The sequence below is a fragment of the Odocoileus virginianus genome, chromosome 5, assembly GCF_023699985.2.
Source record: "Odocoileus virginianus isolate 20LAN1187 ecotype Illinois chromosome 5, Ovbor_1.2, whole genome shotgun sequence".
NCBI classification, from domain to species: Eukaryota; Metazoa; Chordata; class Mammalia; order Artiodactyla; family Cervidae; genus Odocoileus; species Odocoileus virginianus.
Genome location: NC_069678.1, coordinates 37,725,243 through 37,748,429, shown reverse-complemented (window position 1 = coordinate 37,748,429; position 23,187 = coordinate 37,725,243). Strand labels below are relative to the sequence as shown.

At 40.3% G+C, this 23,187-nt stretch overlaps 1 pseudogene; it reads right to left on the bottom strand.

The window, feature by feature from the left end:
* Positions 1-4,234: 4,234 nt before the first annotated feature.
* Positions 4,235-23,187, bottom strand: part of LOC110135258 (guanylate-binding protein 7-like) — a 34,521-nt pseudogene continuing 15,568 nt past the window's right edge.

The window sequence follows — 23,187 nt, the reverse complement described above, 5'->3', positions numbered from 1 at the left end:
CATTCGTCTGCTGATGGGCATCTGGGTTGCTTCCATGTCCTGGCTATTATAAACAGTGCTGTGATGAACATTGGGGTGCACGTGTCTCTTTCAGATCTGGTTTCCTTGGTGTGTATGCCCAGAAGTGGGATTGCTGGGTCATATGGCAGATCTATTTCCAGCTTTTTAAGAAATCTCCACACTGTTTTCCATAGTGGCTGTACTAATTTGCATTACCACCAACAGTGTATGAGGGTTCCCTTTTCTCCACACCCTCTGCAGCATTTATTGCTTATAGACTTTTGGATAGCAGCCATCCTGACTGGCGTGTAATGGTACCTCATTGAGGTTTTGATTTGCATTTCTCTGATAATGAGTGATGTTGAGCATCTTTTCATGTGTTTTTGTGCCATCTGTATGTCTTCCTTGGAGAAATGTCTGTTTAGTTCTTTGGCCCATTTTTTGATTGGGTCATTTATTTTTCTGGAGTTGAGCTGGAGGAGTTGCTTGTATATTTTTGAGATTAATCCTTTGTCTGTTGCTTCATTTGCTATTATTTTCTCCCAATCTGAGGGCTGTCTTTTCGCCTTGCTTATACTTTCCTTTGTTGTGCAAAAGCTTTTAAGTTTCATTAGGTCCCATTTGTTTATTTTTGCTTTTGTTTCTAAAATTCCGGGATGTGGGTCATAGAGGATCCTGCTGTGATTTATGTCGGAGAGTGTTTTGTCTATGTTCTCCTCTAGGAGTTTTATAGTTTCTGGTCTTACATTTAGATCTTTAATCCATTTTCAGTTTATTTTTGTGTATGGTGTTAGAAAGTGTTCTAGTTTCATTCTTTTACAGGTGGTTGACCAGTTTTCCCAGCACCACTTGTTAAAGAGGTTGTCTTTTTTCCATTGTATATCCTTGCCTCCTTTGTCGAAGATAAGGTGACCATAGGTTCGTGGATTTATCTCTGGGCTTTCTATTCTGTTCCATTGATCTATATTTCTGTCTTTGTGCCAGTACCATACTCTCTTGATGACTGTGGCTTTGTAGTAGAATCTGAAGTCTGGCAGGTTGTTTCCTCCAGTTCCATTCTTTCTCAAGGTTAGTTTGGCTATTCGAGGTTTTTTGTATTTCCATACAAATTGTGTAATTATTTATTCTAGTTCTGTGAAAAATACCGTTGGTAGTTTGATAGGGATTGCATTGAATCTATAGATTGCTTTGGGCAGTATAGCCATTTTGACAATATTGATTCTTCCAATCCATGAACACGGTATATTTCTCCATCTGTTTGTCTCCTCTTTGATTTCTTTTATCAGTGTTTTATAGTTTTCTATGTATAGGTCTTTTGTTTCTTTAGGTAGATATACTCCTAAGTATTTTATTCTTTTTGTTGCAATGGTGAATGGTATTGTTTCCTTAATTTCTCTTTCTGTTTTCTCATTGTTAGTGTATAGGAATGCAAGAGATTTCTGTGTGTTAATTTTATATCTTGAAATTTTACTGTATTCGTTGATTAGCTCTAGTAATTTTCTGGTAGAGTCTTTAGGGTTTTCTATGTAGAGGATCATGTCATCTGCAAACAGAGAGAGTTTCACTTCTTCTTTTCCTATCCGGATTCCTTTTAATTCTTTTTCTGCCCTGATTGCTGTGGCCAACACTTCCAAAACTATGTTGAATAGTAGTGGTGAGAGTGGGCACCCTTGTCTTGTTCCTGATTTCAGGGGAAATGCTTTCAATTTTTCACCATTGAAGGTGAGGCTTGCTGAGGGTTTGTCATATATAGCTTTTATTATGTTGAGGTATGTTCCTTCTATTCCTGCTTTCTGGAGAGTTTTAATCATAAATGGATGTTGAATTTTGTCAAAGGCTTACTCTGCATCTATTGAGATAATCATATGGCTTTTATCTTTCAATTTGTTAATGTGGTGTATTACATTGATTTGTGGATATAAAGAATCCTTGCATTCCTGGAATAAAGCCCACTTGGTCATGGTGTATGATTTTTTTAATATGTTGTTGGATTCTGTTTGCTAGAATTTTGTTAAGGATTTTTGCATCTATGTTCATCAGAGATATTGGCCTGTAGTTTTCTTTTTTTGTGGCATCTTTGTCTGGTTTTGGAATTAGGGTGATGGTGGCCTCATAGAATGAGTTTGTAAGTTTACCTTCTTCTGCAATTTTCTGGAAGAGTTTGAGTAAGATAGGTGTTAGCTTTTCTCTAAATTTTTGGTAGAATTCAGCTGTGAAGACATCTGGTCCTGGGCTTTTGTTTGCTGGAAGATTTCTGATTACAGTTTTGATTTCCTTGCTTGTGATGGTTTTGTTAAGATCTTCTATTTCTTCCTGGTTCAGTTTTGGAAAGTTATACTTCTCTAAGAACTCGTCCATTTCTTCCAAGTTGTCCATTTTATTGGCATAGAGCTGCTGGTAGTAGTCTCTTATGATTCTTTGTATTTCAGTGTTGTCTGTTGTGATCTCTCCATTTTCATTTCTAATTTTGTTATTTGGTTCTTCTCCCTTTGTTTCTTAATGAGTCTTGCTAATGGTTTGTCAATTTTGTTTATTTTTTCAAAAAACCAGCTTTTAGCCTTGTTGATTTTTGCTATGGTTTCTTTAGTTTCTTTCGCATTTATTTCTGCCCTAATTTTTAAGATTTCTTTCCTTCTACTAACCCTGGGGTTCTTCATTTCTTCCTTCTCTAGTTACTTTACGTGTAGAGTTAGGTTATTTATTTGACTTTTTTCTTGTTTCTTGAGGTAGGCCTGTAATGCTATGAATCTTCCCCTTAGCACTGCTTTTACAGTGTCCCATAGGTTTTGGGTTGTTGTGTTTTCATTTTCATTCATTTCTATGCATATTTTGATTTCTTTTTTGATTTCTTCTATGATTTGTTGGTTATTCAGAAGTGTGTTGTTTAGCCTCCATATGTTTGAATTTTTAATATTTTTTTCCTGTAATTGAGATCTAATCTTACTGCACTGTGGTCAGAAAAGATGACTGGAATAATTTTAGTTTTTTTGAATTTACCAAGACTAGATTTATGGCCCAGGATGTGATCTATTCTGGAGAAGGTTCCGTGTGCACTTGAGAAAAAGGTGAAGTTGATTGTTTTGGGGTGAAACGTCGTATAGATGTCAATTAGGTCTAGCTGGTCCATTGTGTCCTTTAAAGTTTGTGTTTCCTTATTAATTTTCTGTTTAGTTGATCTATCCATAGTTGTGAGTGGGGTATTAAAGTCTCCTACTTGAGTGGACATAACTTTGGGCAAACTCAGGGATATGGTGGACAGAGAAGCCTGGCAGGCTGCAGTCCATGTGATTACAAAGATTCAGACATGACTTAGTGACTGAACAACAGCAACGATCCTCCAGGTTTGACTCTGTAAAAGTCTTCACCTTTCTTCAGACCCCACAGTGGTTATAGATGCTGGAATTATGTGCAGTTGTAAAAACACCCATCCTCCATTGTTTGCAACTGCTCTACCTGCACATTGCTTTCCCTCTGACTCATGCTCACCAACCCTTTCTTTATTAAGTTATCATTTATTGACATTTCAACTTGTAGCTTTTGCCTCTTTCTCCAGGAAGTTTTCTTAAGCTTTATTCTGAGTTCTGAATGGCTGCCAAGAACCTAACAGCTACCCTATCAGCACTACCACTTGATAGATATGTGACATTAGGTAATGTAGTTCCTTTTCCTTATGTCATATTTATCAATTTTGTAATGAAGATGATAGCAGTATCTAATCTATATTATTCTGAGAACTAAATTGATGGTCTAACCAAAACACCTAAAGTACACTTGAAGTAGTGAGTGCTCCACATATGTCTGTCATCACCATCAGTACCACTGCAATCGTCCCTGTCATTATCTCTATCAGTCTGTACCTGTATGATAATCATTGTGCCACCATATCCAATGGATATTTACGTGTCCTCAGGTAAGATTATAAGCTTCTTGAGAACAACAACTTTAATTTTCCTTACACTTTGCAGAAAGCCCATCTTGGGGTTACTCATTTTAAAATTTTATTATTTTATTTTTTACATAATTTTTAAAGGTTATACTCTATTTATAGTTAATATAAAATATTGGCTATATTTCCTGTATTTTACAATATACCTTTGTAGCCTATCTTACACCCAGTCACTTGTACCTCCCACCCTCACTCCTATATTTCCCCCAATCCACGTTCAGTTCAGTTCAGTCGCTCAGTCTTATCCGACTCTTTGTGACCCCATGAATCGACGAAAAAGCAAGAAAGTCCCAGAAAAACATCTATTTCTGCTTTATTGACTATGCCAAAGCCTTCAACTGTGTGGATCACAATAAACTGTGGAAAATTCGGAAAGAGATGGGAATACCAGACCATGTGACCTGCCTCTTGAGAAACCTGTATGCAGGTCAGGAAGCAACAGTTAGAACTGGATATGGAACAACAGACTGGTTCCAAATAGGGAAAGGAATACATCAAGGCTGTATATTGTCACCCTGCTTATTTAACTTATATGCAGAGTACATCATGAGAAATGCTGGGCTGGAAGAAGCACAAGGTGGAATCAAGATTTCCAGGAGAAATATCAATAACCTCAGACATGCAGATGACACTCCACGTTAGTAACCACTAATTTGTTCTCTATACCTGTGAGTCTTCTTTTCAATTATAACTAATTTGTTCTATTTTTTGGATTTCACGTGTAAGTGATATCATACAGTATTGCCTTTCTCTGTCTGACATTTCTTTGAGAATAATGCCCTCAAAGTCTATCCAGGTTGCCACAAATGGCAACATTTTATTCTTTTTGATAACTGAGTAGCATTCCTGTATATGCACACTCCACATCTCCTTTATCCATTCATCTGTTGATGGACACTTACGTTGCTTCCATGTCTTGGCTATTGTAAGTAATGGCGCTATGAACATTGGGATGCTGGTATCTTTTTGATTTAGTGTTTTTTTCAAAACCTATCACAGTCTTTGCTAATTGAAAGGGATGTTCTCTTTCATCTAGATTCTTGATAATAGATCCTGTCTTTGGGAAGAAGTATTTCTAGTTTATCTAAAGAAAGTGAAAATGTTAGTCACGTAGTCATGTCTGACTCCTTGTGAGCCCATGGACTGTATGTAGCCCATGAGGCTCCTCTCTCCTTGGAATTCTCCAGGCAAGAATACTGGAGTGGGTTGCTGTTTCCTCCTCCAGGGGATCTTCCCAACCCAGGGATTGAACCCGGATCTCCAAGCAGCTGCCAAATTGTGGCTATAAAAGCTAAAAGTGTAGAAATACCACCGTGCTCTGCTTTCTCTACAAAAATGATGCTATGGTCTTAGAATTTCAAAAGAACCAGCAAAGACCCTTCGACTCCAATCTTCTGTTCTTTCCCAATCCCCTTACTCCTCACCCTAACTCCTTTCTTGGGAATGAGTTTATAGTTCTCTTCAAGCCTGCTCCTTGCTTCTAAGTAGCAACAGTGTCCTCCAGGGACAGAGAAAGTTCCTTTTGAAATACTCTTCATCAAGGGGTCTGAAAGCTTCTTAAGCTCAGCCTGGCAATAGTTGACAGACGCTTCTTCATCTTGCAGCAAGGAAGTTTCTTTCTTTTTCTTGATCATGACCTGTCAAGGAAATGAAGAGAAATTCAAAAGAAAGAAGCTGTTAGAAGAGAAAGTCCAACTGTGATCCTCTTGAAGGAAGCAGTTGCACAACATCAGGGCACATGAGAAACAGAATAATAGATACAGAGTCAGGAGACTAGTTTTAGTTCTGCTGCTGCTGCTGCTAAGTTGCTTTAGTCGTGTCCCGCTCTGTGCAACCCCATAGACAGCAGCCCACCAAGCTCCGCCGTCCCTGGGATTCTCCAGGCAAGAACTCTGGAGTGGGTTGCCATTTCCTTCTCCAATGCAGGAAAGTGAAAAGTGAAAGTGAAGTTGCTCAGTCATGTCCGACTCTTTGCGACCCCATGGACTACAGCCTACCAGGCTCCTACGTCCATGGGATTTTCCAGGCAAAAGTACTGGAGTGGGGTGCCATTGCCTTCTCCAGTTTTAGTTCTAGCTCTGACCAACTCTTTGTGTGACTTATAGGAACTCTCTTAACTCTGTTGGCTTTGTCTCAGTATCTGTGAACTGACAGATTGGTAACTGTGAATTCCATTGTTCTTTAACAGTAATAGGATTCATTGTGATCCATCCATCAACAATGAAAAATGGAAAGCTCAATTATGACTTGAAGTAGGGCTTCCTATGCAAACTAGGTGCTATAAATAAAGATATCTACTAATACATAGCTAATCAATTGCCTAACTTAATGAGTTAAGTATACCCAACAGAATTTTGAACTCTTTCTGAATTCTTGCTTCATTGAGGGGTTCAGTGTATGAAAATATAGGAACTTTACTTTTCACTTTTGTACTTGTAAACTATAATTGATCTGATTTTCCTCTAAGAGATTTTTCAACTGGGAGAATGGACAAAGGTAGACTAAAAGACAAAGTTTTCATGAATATGGCAATGGTAAGCAGGATTATGATCACCAAGAATTCTCTCCCTGGTATTCACATTCCTGGACCTGTAAGTAAGTTGAACATTGATTATGTCTTTCAGTTCAGTTGAGTTTCTCAGTCGTCTCCGACTGTTTGTGACCCCATGAACTGCAGTGCACCAGGCCTCCTTGTCCATCACCAACTTGGGAGCCCACCCAAACTCATGTCCATCGAGTCGATGATGCCATCCAACCATCTCATCCTCTGTCATCCGCTTCTCCTCCTGCCCGCAATCTTTCCCAGTATCAGGGTCTTTGCAAATGAGTCAGCTCTTCTCATTAGGTGGCCAAAGTACTGGAGTTTCAGCTTCAACATCAGACCCTCTAAAGAACACCCAGGACTGATCTCCTTTAGGAAGGACTGGTTGGATCTCCTTGCTGTCCAAGGGACTCTCAAGAGTCTTCTCCAACATCACAGTTTAAAAGGCATCAATTCTTTGGTGCTCAGCCGTCTTTATAGTCCAACTCTCACAATCCATACATGACCACTGGAAAAACCATAGCCTTGACTAGACGGAACTTTATCTGCAAAGTAATGTCTCTGCTTTTTAATATGCTGTCTAGGTTGGTCATAACTTTCCTTCCAAGGAGCAAGCGTCTTTTAATTTCATGGCTGCAATCACTATCTGCAGTGATTTTGGAGCCCCCAAAAATGAAGTCAGTCACTCTTTCCACTGTCTCCCCATCTATTTGCCATGAAGTGATGGGACCGGATGCCACCACCTTAGTTTTCTGAATGTTGAGTTTTAAGCCAACTTTTTACTCTCCTCTTTCTCTTTCATCAAGAGGCTCTTTAGTTATTCACTTTCTGCCATAAGGGTGGTGTCATCTGCATTTCTGAGGTTACTGATATTTCTCCTGGCAATCTTGATTCCAGCTTGTGCTTCCTCCAGCCCAGCGTTTCTCATGATGTACTCTGCATATAAGTTAAACAAGCAGGGTGACAATATGCAGCCTTGACGTACTCCTTTTCCTATTTGGAACCAGTCTGTTGTTCCATGTCCAGTTCTAACTGTTGTTTCCTGACCTGCATACAGGTTTCTCAAGAGGGAGATGAGGTGGTCTGGTATTCCCAACTCTTTCAGAATTTTCCACAGTTTATTGTGGCCCCCACAGTCAAAGGCTTTGGCATAGTCAATAAAGCAGAAATAGATGTTTTTCTGGAACTCTCTTGATTTTTTGATGATCCAGAAGATGTTGACAATTTGATCTCTGGTTCCTCTGCCTTTTCTAAAGCCAACTTGAACATCTGGAAGTTCACTGTTCACGTATTGTTGAAGCCTGGCTTGGAGAATTTGAACATTATTTTACTAGCGTGTGAGGTGAGTGCAATTGTGTGGTAGTTTGAGCATTCTTTGGTATTTCCTTTCTTTGGGGTTGGAATGAAAACTGACCTTTTCCAGTCCTGTGGCCACTGATGAATTTTCCAAATTTGCTGACATATTGAGTGCAGCACTTTCACAGCATCATCTTTTCTGATTTGAAATAGCTCAACTGGAATTGCATCACCTCCACTAGCTTTGTTCATAGTGATGCCTCCTAAGGCCCACTTGACTTCACATTCCAGGATGTCTGGCTCTAGGTGAGTGATCACACCATTGTGATTAACTGGGTCGTGAAGATCTTTTCTGTACAGTTCTTCTGTGTATTCTTACCACCTCTTCTTAATATCTTCTGCTTCTGTTAGGTCCATAGCATTTCTGTCCTTTATTGAGCCCATCTTTGCATGAAATATTCCCTTGGTATCTCTAATTTTCTTGAAGAAATCTCTAGTCTTTCCCATTCTGTTGTTTTCCTCTATTTCTTTGCATTGATCGCTGAGAAAGGCTTTCTTATCTCTCCTTGCTATACTTTGGAACTTTGCAGTCAAATGTATATAACTTTCCTTTTCTCCTTTGCTTTTCACTTTTCTTTTCACAGCTTTTTGTAGGGCCTCGTCAGACCGCCATTTTGCTTTTTTTGCATTTCTTTTTCTTGGGGATGATTTTGATTCCTGATTCCTGTACAGTGTTACAAACCTCTGTCCTTAGTTCATCAGGCACTCTGTCTATCAGAGCTAGTCCCTTAAATCTATTTGTCACTTCCACTGTATAATCATAAGGGATTTGATTTAGGTCATGCCTGAATGGTTTTAGAAAAGGCAGAGGAACCAGAGATCAAATTGACATCACTGGATCATCGAAAAAGCAAGAGAGTTTCAGAAAAACATCTATTTCTGCTTTATTGACTATGCCAAAGCCTTTGACTGTGGGGGTCACAATAAACTGTGGAAGATTCTGAAAGAGCTGGGAATACCAGACCACCTGACCTGCCTCTTGAGAAACCTGTATGCAGGTCAGGAAGCAACAGTTAGAACTGGACATGGAACAACAGACTGGTTCCAAATAGGAAAAGGAGTACATCAAGGCTGCATATTGTCACCCTGCTTGTTTAACTTATATGCAGAGTACATCATGAGAAACGCTGGGCTGGAGGAAGCACAAGCTGGAATCAAGATTGCCAGGAGAAATATCAGTAACCTCAGAAATGCAGATGACACCACCCTTATGGCAGAAAGTGAATAACTAAAGAGCCTCTTGATAAAAGTGAAAGAGGACAGTGAAAAAGTTGGCTTAAAGCTCAGCATTCAGAAAACTAAGATCATGGCATCTGGTTCCATCACCTCATGGCAAATAGATGGGGAAACAGTGGACACAGTGGCTGACTTTATTTTTGGGGGCTCCAAAATCACTGCCGATGGTGATTGCAGCCTTGAAATTAAAAGACGCTCTTGGAAGGAAAGTTATGACCAACCTGTGTAGCATATTAAAAAGCAGAGACATTACTTTGCCGACAAAGGTCCGTCTAGTCAAGGCTATGGTTTTTCCAGTGGTCATGTATGGATGTGAGAGTTGGACTATAAAGATGGCTGAGTGCCAAAGAATTGGTGCTTTTGAACTGTGGTGTTGGGGAAAACTCTTGAGAGTCCCTTGGATTGCAAGGAGATCCAACCAATCCATCCTTAAGGAGATCAGTCCTGAGTGTTTATTGGAGGGACTGATATTGAAGTTAAACCTCCAATACTTTGGCCACCTAATGAGAAGAGCTGACTCATTTGCAAAGACCCTGATACTGGGAAAGATTGCGGGCAGGAGGAGAAGGGGATAACAGAGGATGAGATGGTTGGATGGCATCACTGACTGGATGGACATGGGTTTGGTGGACTCTGGGAGTTGGTGATGGACAGGGAGGCCTAGCATGCTGCAGTTCACTGGATCACAAAGAGTTGAACACAACTGAGTCACTGAACTGAACTGAACTGAACTGAACTGAATGGTTTAGTAGTTTCCCCCACTTTCTTCAATTTATGTCTGAATTTGGCAATAAGTACTTCATGATCTGAGCCACAGTCAGCTCCTGGTCTTGTTTTTGCTGACTGTATAGAGCTTCTCCATCTTTGGCTGCAAAGAATATAATCAATCTGATTTCGGTGTCGACCATCTGGTGAAGTCCCTGTGTAGAGCCTTCTCTTGTGTTGTTGGAAGAGGGTGTTTGCTATGACCAGTGTGTTCTCTTGGCAAAACTTATTAGCATTTAGATTATGTTATATAGCATAGGACACTTTAAAAAGTAGAGATGACCCTACTGGACATTGCCGAATCACATAAGTCTTTCACATCTATTTTTTTTTTTTTTGGTGGCAGAAAAGTTCATCAGAGAGATGAGCAACAAAAGAAGAATAAAGGGCACCATTGCTGGCTAAATGATGGGGCAGGGTGGTTTTTCAGAGCCAATATGAGTGCTGAAGAAAGATATATTCACATATTTACACAGGGGGAGGACAGTGTGGCTTATACACGGTTTAAATTCAACTTTATGCTAAATACAATAACCTGTTTGTGGCCTATCAAGCATGATTTACATGCTTACATTTTACATCTGCTTTAATCATTAAAGAAATACATTTAAAAATCAAAATGGAATAACTTGTGTAGGAATTCAAAACAGCTTGGTGGCCACTGTAGATATGGTTTCAGACATGTTTCTGCATCACTGAGAACTTCAGTCTTCTTAACTTTATCATACTCAAGGATGCCACTATCCATTCCCAAAACAGTGTCTGCTATAATAGCAACTGGAAGTTGTAAACTTATGGTCTCAAAGATCCCATTGCAAATAGGCAATGGTTTCAGACTCCAAACAATCCTTCTTTAACGAGCACTCTTACTTGTCTCCAACTTCTTTCTAACTTTGTTAATTCTTAACCAATAATACAGGTAATTTTGTGGGTTTTGCCTATATTGAGGGTCTTGCAACACCACCACCCCCAATCCCATCCCCGTTTTGGAGTCCAGTGGAACACAATTCAAATGCTTCTTGTATGTGTATCTTCAGGGCACTAGTCCTCATTTGGCTCAAATCAAATTCTTCTTATCCTATGACAAACTGTTTGCTGTTTATTCTTGGGAGTATTACTAAGCCCATTTGAGCCTTCTCCCCACCCCCATCTTGTTGTACACAGAGTATATCACCTGTACACCCTGACCTGGGATCTAACCTGAAGAATTTTGAGTTAATAAATGTGTATTGTTTTAAACAGCTAAGTACAGGGTAATTTGTTTACAGTAGAAAATAAAGAGGCCAGTTTTTAGAACAAAGGATGGAATGTAACCTGTAGAGTCCTGTCTTTCACATGAATCCAAACTCCTTTTACAACTGAGAAGCTTGTGAACCACAAGTGAAAAGAAGGAGCCTAAGTACATTTCTAGAAGAAAAGGTATCAGGAAGGCGATATTCTAGGTTACATTACCAGAAGTTTCTTCTGGAAATCCTTCTTTTCATCCTTGAAGGAGCTCTCCATGAAGACGGCAATGGCTTCCTTCTCACAGGCTGCGTGCACCTCCAGCAGCTCCTGGAGCGTCTCTGTGGGGAGGCTCGGTCGCTGGGCCATCTGCTCACTGTAGTGGTCAGCTGCCTTCTCCACAGCTGCTGAGTTCTCACGCGGGGCCAGAATTGTCACCGCCTTCTCCAGACAAGGAACTGATCCACTGTTGATGGCATTTACGTAGGCCTCCACCAGAGTCCCCAGCCCTGAATGACACAGTATATTTTGAAAAGAAACAGAAAGATAAAGAACATTACAGCATACTAACACATATATATGGAATTTAAAAAGATGGTAATGATAACCCTATATGCAAAACAGAAAAAGAGACTCAGATGTACAGAACAGACTTTTGGACTCTGTGGGAGAAGGCGAGGGTGGGATGTTTCAAGAGAACAGCATCAAAACATGTATATTATCTATAGTGAAACAGATCACCAGCCCAGGTTGGATGCATGAGACAAGTGCTCGGGCCTGGTGTCCTGGGAAGACTCAGAGGGATTAGGTAGAGAGGAAGGTGGGAGGGGGGATTGGGATGGGGAACACATGTAAATCCATGTCATTCATGCCAATGTATGACAAAACCCACTACAATATTGTAAAGTAATTAGCCTCCAACTAATAAAAATAAATGAAAAAAAGAAAAGAAAAGAAACAGAACATTCTGCCTCGTTTTATGAACTTTAGATCAGTACGCTTAAAACTATTAAAGTTTTATTGAATTTGAGGTTTTCTTTCTTCTCCTCATCTTCATCCTTATCCTCATCATCATATCCTCCACCTTCTATAACTTCTTATAGTAACATCACTGTGTCTCCTATGCACTCTATTTTATAGTTCTCAGTTCATCACAATACAATATTCACTGAACTATTTCAAACAATATGTTCAAAGTTCTTCTGTAACACTTTCCCATTGTAATAAAATACAAAGAACTTATATATATGTGAGTAAATTGCATATTTTGTGAGCACTATTTCCAAATGAAGATGTAGTGCCACATGTAAAAATATCATCAAGAATTTCCAGACCATGATACAAACTTTAAAGCAAGCAGGCCAATCTCAGCACAGGGCATTATGTGACTGTCCCACTGACATGGGCATGAAGCCAGCACCACATAAGATTATATTTACACTTGTTTCTCAGACTCTCAATGAGTTTACATGGATTCATGACTTACTACTTATTATTGATTCATGTAAATTCACAGAATACCTTGTATATCCTCACTAGAAACACTTATCCACTCAGTGGTTCATTACCATGAATATGTCTATCCTTAAACTATCTTTAGTGCAATATTGGGTTGGCCAAAATGTTTGTTTGGGTTTTTCCATAATATCTTACTGAAAAACCTGAAAAACATTCTGGCCAACCCAATAGTTTCATGAGACTTGGTATGCTTCAAAAAAGCCTCATACAAGGATATTTAAATGAAGAAACATGCATTTCTATGTGAGGGATGAATATCTGATTTTCCAAATTATATAGAGAACACAATTAATGAAGAAAAAAAGAAGAAAGCACCATTATTAACAATCCCAGAGTACACTTACAACTTCAACTCCACCACACATTCCTCACCCACACTTAGTCACAGAGAGACATGCCATAGCAAAGGAGGCTCACTTTTCCTGGTGACAGTGATTCCCTCTTTTAAGCTCTTGGCCTTTGCATGGGTATAGATATATGAGCAGAAAACTTTTGATTGCTTCTGGAAATTCCCATCCAGTAGGTTCTCTGGTATTTCCTCAAGATGGAGTAATTGTTTTCTGTTACTTGCAGGGCGGTCAAAGACGAAACACTTCCGTTTGGGAAAGAACTTCCTGATACACTCTCTGGGTAAGTTGGAATTTTGAATTTGGGGATTCTAATCTGCAAAAGCAGAAAAGAACAATCAAAGAAGAGACAGACTCTGGGTAAGGGGGCTGAGGACTTTGATTTCCAGGAATTTATGCAATCATTGTAATTCCTATGCCTGTAAATCTTTTCTATTTGAAAATCAACTTTATACTAAGCTACCATAGAAACTCTATTTTTATATTGAGCCAAGACTGAAGGAAATACTTCTGGGGAGGAAAAAGAACTGTTTATACCAACTGAAGAAACTTTTGTTTTCCTAAGCCATTGCATACTGTGCAATGGATCAATTACTTATTAGGTGCTTCTTGAAAGATAAACCAATCCAAATAACTGTCAAAAACACTATTCTGATGTTACAACTTCTATTTCAGACATGAAAAGTAACAGTGGAAATAAGGATATTCACAATATATCTGGGAAAGAAATCACATTGGGAACAAATGATGCACAGGAAAGAAAAGCTTTATAAAATTGAGTAAAAATGCACATTCTATAAATATGTTTTGAGATTACTGTAGCATACATAATCTCATGGTTAGATTTGCCTAAAGGAAATGAGGACACTCTATCAGTCCTCTGCAACACTTTCTATTGTATGTGACAGTATCATACGGAGAGATTTGGGGCATATACCATCAGTTCAATAAAAATTTTTGGAAGTGTAAATATATGATTAAACAAAGAAAATCAATATTACTTCTAGGTACCACCTATTATTCTCTCTGCTAAATATAATCTGAGTAACCAACTAGCATATGAATATGACATATACCACATAAGAGGGGTTATAGGTGGCTCAATCATAAAGAATCCACCCGCCAATGCAGGAGACAAAGGAGATGTGAGTTCAATCCCTGGGTAGGGGAGATCCCCAGAGAAGGAAATGGCAACCCACTCCAGTATTCTTGCCCGGAAAATCTCAAGGACAGAGGAGCCTGGCAGGCTACAGTCCACAGAGTCAAAAAGAGTCAAACATGACTGAGCAAATGAACACACGAGCATGCACGTACATATGGTGTAAGGCTCTAGAATGAAGAGTATGATGTTATGAAGATCTGATAGTCTTACTGAAAGGATGTAGCAATGCTTTTCTTTTGAATGAATTAGAGTATAAATAGCTTATCTATTAAAAATATATCTATATGGGTAATAAAAAACACTCTGTGAAATGTATCAATATTTCACAAATTAATCCTTTTATTTACCTTATGATTCTACATCTACCAATTTCAATTTGATGGGTTATTTTTCTAAAAGAGGAAAGAAGAAGCACTTAATATGTAATACAGTATGTGAGACTTTTTCTTCATGATTTTTCTAAAGTCGTTTGTTTAATACTAGATTCTAAATTTCCTCAGTGAGCTTATGCTCTGGTCTCTGAAGTTTTTCCAGTAACAATAATGACTGAAGCCACCCACCAGTTATTCACCAGGCACCATTAGCATGTCCTCATTCCAACCCCAAATTAAGATTAACATCAAGTGCTGAATGTCAGGGGTCTTGATCCCACTTCCTACTGAGCTTCCTACCACCTTGCCCCTTCTCTGATACCTGGAATCAACTTCAAGGCATTCTTCAGGTACTCATCTTCAGTGGTGGGGTTTCCCTCTAACTCCAGCTCCAGCATGAAATCCCGCACAGCCCAAGTCCAGAAAGAATCTCACAAACTCGACTGAGTCCTCTACATCATCGGAGATGGGAGATGATTTGATTCTGATCAGCTCCGTTAATTCAGTCACATAGCTGGGATCTTAGCTAAGGAAAAAGAAGCACTCTCCAACAAAATTTCCAGCTCCTACCCCAAAACAAGTTTTACAAATATTCCCTTTTGCCCCATTTTACCATCTCATCAGTCAACAGAATGGCGTCGTGGAAAAGGAGAAACGGTGTCAGTTGCTATTCCCATAAACTCAATGAAATGTGCTAGTTCAGCTCTGGAAGGATACTGCAGCTGTTCCAGGGCCTGGTGGTTGATGGTGTTCATGCTGTTGTAGATAAAGGTACTGCTCAGGAGAACGGCCAGGGCAAAGATCCACGAATCATTTTTGGAGTCCCCCTAGAAAGTACATTACAGAGTGAGGACACTACTCCTCATGCTTTCATTCATTGTTCATTTGCTGTAACAGCAGTATTGTAATTCGATAGTAAGGCAAGCAACATAAATTTTCAGCTCAGTTCAGTTCAGTCTCTCAGTCGTGTCTGACTCTTTGTGGCCCCATGGACTAAATGCAAATTTTTCTGGTGTTGATATTGACCCATCTAAGCTCTTTTGGGTGATTAGCTATTAACAGAAATGAATGGCATCTTATATATGTTTGAATGTTTACTACAGCATCTGGAACATAAGTTTTCCAGTAGAAAGTGGGCAATGATTCCCTTGCAATATTTTCTAGATCGTGATATATATTAGGAATAGAAATATTAATCAATTAAATTCAACTACTAACTGTTCATCTAGATAACAGGAGATACTCATTTGCTTACTTGAATATAAAGTTCCACATAATAATCCCTACCCTAGAGAGACAGCTTTCTGGAGGGTAAAGTATATATGGGAATATACATATTTATCCAAGATGATAAACAACTCAGTGTGGAACCAAATGTGTTACTGTAATAGACAAAGGAGTAATACCACAAAGACAGAAAAAAAATACTCTGTGCATTCAGAGCCAAGTGTGATTGTCTCTTACAGTGATGTGATGACATTAAGCTGAAAAGAATTGGGCATTAAAGAATTGACAGAAAGTAGATTTGTGAAGCTATAGGGCTTCCCTGATAGCTCAGTTGGTGAAGAATTTGCCTGTAATGTGGGATAGTAAGGAATCTTCCTGGAGTGCAGGAAACCTGGGTTTGGTCCCTGGGTTTTGAAGATCCCCTGGAGAAGGGAAAGGCTACCCATTCCAGTATCCTGGCCTGGAGAATTCCATGGACTCTATAGTCCATGGGGCCGCAAAGAGTCGGACACGAGTGAGGGCTTTCACTTCAGTCACTTCACGGACCATGCAAGTGGAAGGACCCACAGAAGCTGATCATGATTGCCAGGAACTGTGGTTATATAGAGGTATTACCAGGTTATTTTATTTGGCTGAAGTGGTGTTACCCGTGTGGTAGTAGATGAGGTGGAAAGTGATATTCAGAACAAGTCATGACTGACTTTGGAACTGATTTATATGGAATTCTTAGGCTTCCCTGGGGGCTCAGACAGTAAAGAATCTGCCTGCAATACAGGAGACCTGGGTTCGATCCCTGGGTCCAGAAGATCCCCTGGGAAAGGAATGGCTACCCACTCCAGTATTCCTGCCAGGAGAATTCCGTGGACAGGGGAGGCTGGCTGGCTGGCTACAGTCTATGGGGTTACAAAGAGTTGGTCACGACTGAGTGGCTAACACTTTCACTTCTTTCACCAAGATACATTGCAGATAGTGAGACCAGTGGTTCTGCTGCTATCAGTGTGCAGTTTGTTGTGCTTTGGCTTATGGCAAGTGAGGTTAGATAAACGCAGCAGGTTATTAAAACTACAATCTATTATGAATCATAGACCATCTTGGGTTGACACTGATGTGATTACTGAATAAGTTAAATTTTGATTTATAATTCATAATTCATGTCCCAACTCTTTTCTGCAGGGATGAAACCCAAGATTCAATGCTCCTACATTTAATTTGGATGCAGATTAATACAAATAAGGAGAAAAAACTGATTGTAGCTTAACACTAGAAAGTCAAAATACTTAAAATTATCCCATTTACAAAGCTTTTCAGTTAAGAGTTCACTGACAATGCCCAGAGCCTTGAAATAAAATGTTCCTTGTATAGAAGGAGCTTTTCTGGAGATTTTAAAAATGTATATAAAGTAGATTTTTGTTAAATAAACCTTTAAATTTTGTTTATTTTTTAAAAATGTTATTTTATTAAATATTTTTTATTAAAATAGATTTTTATTCAGAGAAACTCTCTTTCATGGTTTCTACTTACAACCCCATCAACTCCACAGCTCTCAATTAGTAGAGCCCATTGTTCCCATGAGTTATAGCTTCCACTGGACTATAACTATAGTCTTCCACCACTATAACTGGTGGAAGACTGCTTATAGTCTTCTGACCATAGCCAGACTTCCACCAGTCTAGCTTTCACCAGATTTCCCAAACTAACAACTGATATAGGTTATCACTTTGTGTAAACATGGTTCCATGTGCTGATAACACTGCATATTTCTTACCTCACCAACTGAGCTCTGGGCCTTTAGCTCCATCACTGTGATACCTGTTGCATTTAACACAAAGCCCTGGGATTCAGATGCCCAATAAATATTTATTAACTTATACCTTTCGTCTCCCCTGGAGGAGGGCATGGCAACCTACTCCAGTATCCTTGCCTGGAGAATCCCCATGGACAGAGGAGCCTGATAGGCTATAGTCCATGCGGTTGCAAAGAATAACAATTGTGTGTTAATTTTATATCCTGCAACTTTACTATATTCATTGATTAGCTCTAGTAATTTTCTGGTAGAGTCTTTAAGGTTTTCTATGTAGAGGATCATGCCATCTGCAAACAGTGGGAGTTTCATTTCTTCTTTTCCTATCTGGATCCTTTTATTTGTTTTTCTGCTCTGATTGCTGTGGCCAAAACTTCCAAAACTATGTTGAATAGTAATGGTGAGAATGGGCACCCTTGTCTTGTTCCTGATTTTAGGGGAAATGCTTTCAATTTTTCACCATTGAGGATAATGTTTGCTGTGGGTTTGTCATATATAGCTTTCATTATGTTGAGGTATGTTCTTTCTATACAACTGAGCAACTAAGCAACAGCACAGCACATTTTTTGTCTCAGTGATGAAAATAAGAAGATCTATCTATAATAACGGCAGGAGGGCTGAGAGGAGCTACTCCAGTTCAAGGTCAGGAGGGGCGGCCGTGAGAAGATACCCCTCCGCCAAGGTAAGGAGCAGCGGCTGTGCTTTGCTGGAGCAGCCGTGAAGAGATACCCCACGTCCGAGGTAAGAGAAACCCAAGTAAGATGGTAGGTGTTGCTAGAGGGCATCAGAGGGCAGACACACTAAAACCATAATCACAGAAAACTAGCCAATCTGATCACAGGACCACAGTCTTGTCTAACTCAGTGAAACTAAGCCATGCCGTGTGGAGCCACCCAAGACGGACGGGTCATGGTGGAGAGGTCTGACAGGATGAGGTTCACTGGAGAAGGGAATGGCAAACCACTTCAGTATTCTTGCCTTGAGAACCCCATGAACAGTATGAGAAGGCAAAATGATAGGATACTGAAAGAAGAACTCCCCAGGTCGGTAGGTGCCCAATATGCTACTGGAGATCAGTGGAGAAATAACTCCAGAAAGAATGAAGGGATGGAGCCAAAGCAAAAACAGTACCCAGTTGTGGATGGGACCAGTGATAGAAGCAAGGTCCGATGCTGTGAAGAGCAATATTGCAGAGGAACCTGGAATGTTAGGTCCATGAATTAAGGCAAATTGGAAGTGGTCAAACAGGAGATGGCAAGAGTGAATGTTGACATTCTAGCAATCAGTGAACTAAAATGGACTGCAATGGGTGAATTTAACTCAGATGACCATTATATCTACTACTGTGGGCAGGAATCCCTTAGAAGAAATGGAGTAGCCATCATAGTCAACAAAAGAGTCTGAAATGCAGTACTTGGATTCAGTCTCAAAAATGACAGAATGATCTCTGTTCGTTTCGAAGGCAAACCATTCAATATCACAGTAATCCAAGCCTATGCCTCAACTAGTAACACTGAAGAAGCTGAAGTTAAATGGTTCTATGAAGACCTACAAGACCTTTTACAACTAACACCCCCCAAAAAATGTCCTTTTCATTACAGGGGACTGGAATGCAAAAGTAGGAAGTCAAAAAACACCTGGAGTAACAGGCAAATTTGGCCTTGGAGTATGGAATGAAGCAGGACAAAGGCTCATAGAGTTTTGCCAAGAGAACACACTGGTCATAGCAAACACCCTCTTCCAACAACACAAGAGAAGACTCTACACAGGGACATCACCAGATGGTCGACACTGAAATCAGATTGATTATATTCTTTGCAGCCAAAGATGGAGAAGCTCTATACAGTCAGCAAAAACAAGACCAGGAGCTGACTGTGGCTCAGATCATGAACTCCTTATTGCCAAATTCAGACTTAAACTGAAGAAAGTGGGGAAAACCACTAGACCATTCAGGTATGACCTAAATCAAATCCCTTATGACTATACAGTGGAAGTGAGAAATAGATTTAAGGGACTAGATCTGATAGACAGAGAGCCTGATGAATTATGGATGGAGGTTTGTGACATTGTACAGGAGACAGGGATCAAGACCACCCCCATGGAAAAGAAATGCAAAAAGGCAAGACGGTTGTCTGAGGAGGCCTTACAAATAGCTGCGAAAAGAAGAGAAGTGAAAAGCAAAGGAGAAAAGGAAAGATATTCCCATGTGAATGCAGAGTTCCAAAGAATAGCAAGGAGAGATAAGAAAGCCTTCCTCAGTGATCAATGCAAAGAAATAGAGGAAAAACAACAGAATGGGAAAGACTAGAGATCTCTTCAAGAAAATTAGAGATACCAAGGGAACATTTCAGGCAAAGATGGGTTCGATAAAGGACAGAAATGCTATGGACCTAACAGAAGCAGAAGATATTAAAGAGAGGTGGCAAGAATACACAGAAGAACTGTATAAGAAAGATCTTCATGACCCAGATAATCACGATGGTGTGATCACTCACCTAGAGCCAGACATCCTGGAATGTGAAATCAGGTGGGCCTTAGAAAGCATCACTATGAACAAAGCTAGTGGATGTGATGGAATTCCAGTTGAGCTATTTCAAATCCTGAAAGATGATGCTGTGAAAGTGCTGCATTCCATATGCCAGCAAATTTGGAAAACTGAGCAGTGGCCACAGGACTGGAAAAGGTCCGTTTTCATTCCAATCCCTAAGAAAGGCAATCCCAAAGAATGCTCAAACTACCGCACAATTGCACTCATCTCACACACTAGTAAAGTAATGCTCAAAATTCTCCAAGCCAGGCTTCAGCAATATGTGAACTGTGAACTTCCAGATGTTCAAGCTGGTTTTAGAAAAGGCAGAGGAACCAGAGATCAAATTGCCAATATCCGCTGGATCACCAAAAAGACAAGAGTTGCAGAAAAACATCTACTTCTACTTTATTGACTATGCCAAAGCCTTCGACTGTGTGGATCACAATAAACTGTGGAAAATTCTGAAAGAGATGGGAATACCAGACCACCTGACCTGCCTCTTGAGAAATCTGTATGCAGGTCAGGAAGCAACAGTTAGAACTGGACATGGAACAACAGACTGGTTCCAAATAGGAAAAGGAGTATGTCAAGGCTGTGTATTGTCACCCTGCTTGTTTAACTTATATGCAGAGTACATCATGAGAAATGCTGGGCTGGAAGAAACACAAGCTGGAATCAAGATTGCCAGCAGAAATATCAATAACCTCAGAAATGCACATGACACCACCCTTATGGCAGAGAGTAAAGAGGAACTGAAAAGCCTCTTGATAAAAGTGAAAGAGGAGAGTGGAAAAGTTGGCTTAAAGCTTAACATTCAGAAAACTAAGATCATGGCATCTGGTCCCATCACCTCATGGGAAATAGATGGGGAGACAGTGGAAACAGTGTCAGACTTTATTTTGGGGGGCTCCAAAATCACTGCGGATGGTGACTGCAGCCATGAAATTAAAAGACCCTTACTCCTTGGAAGGAAAGTTATGACCAACCTAGATAGCATATTAAAAAGCAGAGACATTACTTTGCTAACAAAGGTCTGTCTGGTCAAGGCTATGGTTTTTCCAGTGGTCATGTATGGTTGTGAGAGTTGGACTGTGAAGAAAGCTGAGCACCAAAAAATTGATGCTTTTAAACTGTGGTGTTGATGAAGACTCTTGAGAGTCCCTTGGACTTCAAGGAGATCCAACCAGTCCATCCTAAAGGAGATCAGTCCTGGGTGTTCATTGGATGGACTAATGCTGAAGCTGAAACTCCAGTACTTTGGCCACCTCATGCGAAGAGTTGCCTCATTGGAAAAGACCCTGATGCTGGGAGGGATTGGGGGCAGGAGGAGAAGGGGACGAGAGAGGATGAGATGGCTGGATGGCATCATCGACTCGATGTTCATGAGTTTGAGTAAACTCTGGAGGTTGGTGATGGACAGGGAGGCCTGGCGTGCTGCGATTCATAGGGTCACAAAGAGTCGGACATGACTGAGCGACTGAACTGAACTGAACTGATCTATAATAACCAAACTATTGAACTTATTATAGAATAAATTCAAGGAAAGGTTTTTTAGCCTCATAATTCATAGTTTGATTGGCATAATTTGTTTGGGACATGTCATAAAAATTGAACTGAGGTGGGAAATTGAAATGTAAGTAGAGTAAGGAATAAAGAAGATTCCCTGCCTTACCTTCTCCATATCACCCAGACCCTCAGTGTCCAGAAGGACCAGGGTGTGGTTCTTCTTGGAGAGGTGGGACACACACCACATCCAGATTCCCTTGGTTTCAGACTGCACTGTGGAGCCCAGATGGAAACCTGCACATAAAAGAGAATCAAGCAACACAGTGGAAGAGCAGAGAGTGCAGGCTACCCAGGGATTGCTTTGGAAAATGGTTGGAATGTGAGTGCCTGGGTTTGGACAGGTGTTTCCATTTCAGCAAGGACAAGTGCTACACATACTCAGGACCTTCCCAAGAAATATTTAATGTCCCTTATTCACCTTCTAGCATTAATGGTTCATACTGTGTCACATTAAGAGGTCAGTGTAAACTCTATTAACCTTTCTAGTTATCTGATACTGAAGAGTTCCCATATCCCCCACTTTCTGATGGAGTCCCAGCAGTACCAGCAGGAGATCAGGAGTAAGCCTCCTGTTCCCCCGGCTTCCACCCTTGTGAGCCACATTGTCCCGGGGCCTCTCTTCCTCTACCTTGACCACATCTCCTTTTGTTTAGCTCCATCCAGTAGCTCCGGTCTTAGTCACATTCTGAAATCCATTCATTGCTTGCTTCTTCACACTACAGAAGATATAAAGGCTACATGGCCATTGTTCCTGCCACCCTCTGACTTCTTCTGCATCCATCATTGATTCCTTTTGTTCTGCTTGTTCCTTTGTGATTATTTCTTCATTAAACATCTTGATTTACCCCTTAAGTGACTTCCGTATGTCCTTCCAGGACCTGGACTGATACACCTCTTGATAGATTTATTTTTCCTTCCCTTCCTCCCTGTATTTTCCTCATTTCTGTTCTCCTCTTCAAGAAATGATGAATTCTTCGTTCATTGACTCAAGGTTGCTGATATTACAGCAGTGAATCAGAAAAGACCCATGAGAATTGTTTGCCTTCTTTCTAGAGTCTTAAAACAACCGAGGGAGATTGTGTGTGTGCTTGGGCTGTAGCCCACCAGGCTCCTCTGTCCATGGGATTTCCCAGGCAAGAATATTGGAGTGGGTTGCATTGTTTCCTCCAGGGCATCTTCCCTACCCAGTGATCTAACTTGAGTCTCACATGGTTGCTGCACTGCAGGCAGATTCTTTACCACTGAGACACCAGGAAGGCCCAGAGGGAGATTATGTGAGGTATATGCCTAAAAGCTGCAGGCAGTGCATTTTATCTATAGTCCAAGATGTTAAGTGCCCACCAGATGCCCATGGTCTCTTCAGTGAGACTAGAAATGGATATGATGATATCCCTAGTGGAGTATGGTTCAGCACAGCTCAGGTCGTTCACTGATGACACCCTGTGTGTTCTGTTCAGAGAGGATATAACACCTGAGATGATCTGCACTCTTCTACATCGTGATGGCTTTACACTGCTTGCCGATTAATACCAAGAAATACAAGCTCCCATTTCCCACATGGGGAAAAAACAAGGTATAACTGGGGGTCATCACTGT